This window comes from Panthera onca, chromosome A3 (genome assembly GCF_046562875.1).
Source record: "Panthera onca isolate mPanOnc1 chromosome A3, mPanOnc1 haplotype 2, whole genome shotgun sequence".
Taxonomy (NCBI): Eukaryota; Metazoa; Chordata; class Mammalia; order Carnivora; family Felidae; genus Panthera; species Panthera onca.
The window spans coordinates 2,026,520-2,030,195 of NC_138341.1; the positions used below are offsets into that span (position 1 = coordinate 2,026,520).

At 59.8% G+C, this 3,676-nt stretch overlaps 1 long non-coding RNA gene across 1 annotated transcript; it reads right to left on the reverse strand.

Moving 5' to 3' along the window:
• On the reverse strand, positions 1–1,672 carry LOC132676152 (uncharacterized). Its single transcript, XR_013554831.2, has 2 exons — positions 1,353–1,672; positions 1–1,196 (listed from the first exon to the last, which is right to left on the reverse strand). It is a non-coding gene; the product is annotated as an uncharacterized LOC132676152 (long non-coding RNA).
• Positions 1,673–3,676: the final 2,004 nt, after the last annotated feature.

The following is a 3,676-nucleotide window of genomic DNA, read 5'->3' on the forward strand; positions in this document are numbered from 1 at the left end:
TGACATGATCTGATTTATATTTTTTAAAGATCACTCTGTTATTTGACATTTGAAATGATATTTGAGATGTGTCTTGAGAGTACAGGTAGGATTTAGACAGATGGGGGGGGTGAGATGTGTGCTTCAGGTACGGAGAGCTGGCACGCAGGCCTGCCAGCGGGACACAAGAGAGACACAGCGTGTGAGGGAGGGAGGGGGCAGGGCCGGAGGGACTGGGAGTGGGGACCGGGCCGAGGGAGCAGGGCTGGGGGACCCCCCGGACAGAGGGAGCAGGGCCGGAAGGACTGGGAGGGGGGCCCGGGTGGAGGGGGCAGGGCCAGAGGGACTGGGGGGACCCCGGGCAGAGGGGGCAGGGCTGGGAAGACTGGGGGGGGAGGAGGGAGCAGTCCTGGGGGACCCCCCCCCCCCGGACAGAGGGAGCAGGGACAGAAGGACTAGGGGGGCCCGGGCCGAGGGGGCAGGGCCAGAGGGACGAGGGATCCCAGGCAGAGGGGGCAGGGCCAGGAAGACTGGGGGAGGGGGGCAGGCGGAGGGGACAGGGCGGACGGGGTGGAGGGGTCCTGGGGCAGCGCAGGATCCTCCAGGGATGTCGGGTCGGGGGTACGCAGATGGGCGTGCCTCTCTGATCCTTAACAAGTGATCGATGGCACTGAAGGGCCCGGCCGGCAGCCTCCTTACATCATCATTAGATGCCATTAAAGAATCAATAATAGGAAGAAGGGGGTCTCTGCGGAAGGTCAGAGCTGGGTTGCACTTGAGGGGCCTGCTCAGGGCACACTGATCTGCTCACCGGGTCTCTGCGTAACCAGAGGAGTCTGGGGGAAACACCCTCACCCAGAAATCTTGACGATAAATGCAACCCCCTTCTTCCCCCCGCCCCCCGCCGCTTACATTTTTTATTTTTCCTGTTTCCAACATGGGAAATCCTAGCTCAGCAAGTCGGCTGCTGGCAGGTGGCCGCAGGGGTCCCAGGGAGGCAGCAGGGCGCGTGCAGGGCACCCGGGGCTGCCGGGCCCGCAGGCCCCAGGCGGGTGCAGGAGGAGGAGGGCCCGTGAGAAGAACCACCCCGTGTGTCTCTGCCTGTCGGTGTGAAACACTGGGGCACGCCCGTGTTCTGAGCCTCGTCAGCAATCCAAAATGTGTGCCCGGGTTGGAGCCGAGTATCGTGGGGGCTCGTTAAACCAGTAAAGTGGAAACTAGAGAAAAAAACAGTCAAATGACAACCGGACATCCGCCTCTTTAAGCCACGCCCTCTCTGCACACGGTGTCAAGGGCACGCACAGCCTCGTGTGGTCCCCCAGAATGACTCCAGCTTGCTGCGGGTGTCAGCCAGCAGGCCCAGTGACACCCACCTCCGATGAAGTCCTCCGCGGTGATGCATAGGCTTCTACGCATTTCTTGGAGCTGTTTAAGCCTTAAATTAAACGAGCAATGCAGCGTGTCACAGCGTCTCAGGGAGTTCTGCACCTGCCTGGCCTGGGAACGTACTGGCTGGCACAGGGCCCGTCTCTCTTCCTAAACAGAAGGAAGGAGAAATGATTCACGACGGACCCGGTCCTCAGTAGACAAAGAGGTATTTTAACCCTCCTTTCCTTCCAAATACACAGATAACACGGCGTCCTTGGCGAGGGGCGTCAGGCCCCGGCCCCGCGGGGCGGCTCTAACTGGCCTCCTTCCCAGGAAGGGGGGACTCACTCGCTCTGCCCTGGGCTGCCGGCTCCCCGTCCTGGGCGGCGAACGAGTGTCCAGACCAGACTCCGAGATTCTAATTTCAGCCGCACTAATCCACCCTCCGCACCTGGGGGCCCTTTGTCCTCCCTGCCCCCCCCCCCCCAGCGCCTCCCCCAGCGCCTCCCCCAGCACCCGGGGCCAGTAAACACATCTCTGGCCCTAAGTGTGAACAAAAGCGCAGCGGTGTTAGGATGCAAAAAGGGGGAGGCAGACACGGGGCAGGCGTCTACGGGATCGGCCACGTGCGGACTAAACTGTGCTCTACACGGTGACCAGATCAGAGGTGGCTGGGCATAGAAGTCTGCATGACCCTGCCAGGCCACGCCAGGAACACAGGGATCGACCGACGGCAGGGAGCCCCCGAGCTCCTGGCTGATGTCAGGCTCGGGATCCTGCCACCTGAACTCCCGGGATGTGGCCTGTCTCCACTCTGGTGCGGTGGCTTTCACAGAGCGGACGCACAGGGTCATGTTAGTTTCAGGCGGACGTACGGGGATCGCACAACTGCACACAATCCCCAGCATCCCGCACGGTGAGCCTAGCTGCCATCCGTCATTACACGACGTTATCACAATATTACTGCCTGTGTTTCCTATGCTGTATTTTTTATCCCCATGGCTTCTTGATTTTGTAACTGGAAATGTGGACCTCCTTAATTCCACCCTTAAAAAGGACGCCAGGTCTGTTTCCCCTGTGCACTGCAGGTGGGCACATAAGGTGGTGCAGCCTCTGTGGAAAAGTATGGAAGTTCCCGGAGAAAATAAACACAGAGACGCCACCATCCACGCAGCAAGTGTACTTCAAAGAACGGAAGGCGGGGTCTTGAAGAGACACTGGCACAGCAGCGTTCACGCCGGCGTTATTAACAATAGCGAGGGGCGCCTGGGTGGCTCAGTCGGTTGAGCTTCCGACTTCGGCTCAGGTCATGATCTCACAGCTCTTGAGTTTGAGCCCCACATCAGGCTCTGTGCTGACAGCTCAGAGCCTGGAGCCTGCTTGGGATTCTGTGTCTCCCTCTCTCTCTGCCCCTCCCCCGCTCACACTCTGTCTCTCTCTCTCAAAAATAAATAAGCATTAAAAAAAATTTTTTTAAATAGTGAAACTAGAGGCAACCCCAGTGCCCGCTGTGGAAGTAAAGGAATAAAGGAAATGTGGCCCGTCCGTACGATGGAGTATTACTCAGCCTTAAAAAGGAAGGAAATTCTGACACCTGCTCCAATATGGATGAACCCTCCAGACAGCATAGTAAGGGAGACAAACCTTCCGCAAGAAGACAAATGCGGTATAATTCTCCTCACGGGAGGTACCCAGAGCAGTCAGATTCATCGAGGCACAAAGTAGATGGTGGTGGCCGGGGCTGGGGGAGGGGCTTCGGGGAGGTCACGTTTGGTGGGGACCAAGCTTCAGTTCTGCAGCACGAAGGGTCAGGCGGAAGCCGGTGATGTCGGCTGCACAGCAGTGTGAACGTGCTCGCTCCGCCAAACCGTGCGTCCAAACGGGTAGAGCGGGGAGTTCTGTTGTGTGCACTCTACTGTGACGAACAGACTCGCAGAAAGGAAAAGGACAAGAAGGCCGGGTCTCACGGCAGAACCTCGTGCTGTCTGAATCCTGCTCTTACGGGGCCTCCGGACACACGCCATGACAGAGCGGAGGCCCGAGGTCAGGCCCCGGGCCCGCCACCGGTTTGGGGCAATCTCGGACCGGCTTCGGTTTCCTCCTGCGCAAAACCGGTGAGAACCCCAGCTACCGTGCTGGCCTACGAGCGAGGGCCGCCGCGTGTGAGAACGACCGCTATGTGCCCAGGCTGGAGGGACACGCACGGCCAAGCCCACCGCTGCCTTCTCTCACGTTAAAGGACGGTGAAGCGTCCCGGCTGTCGCACCACCCGCTCCAGCTGCCAGATGGAGCCCCACGTGGGGACGGCAGCCTGCCAGCGGCCGCCGCG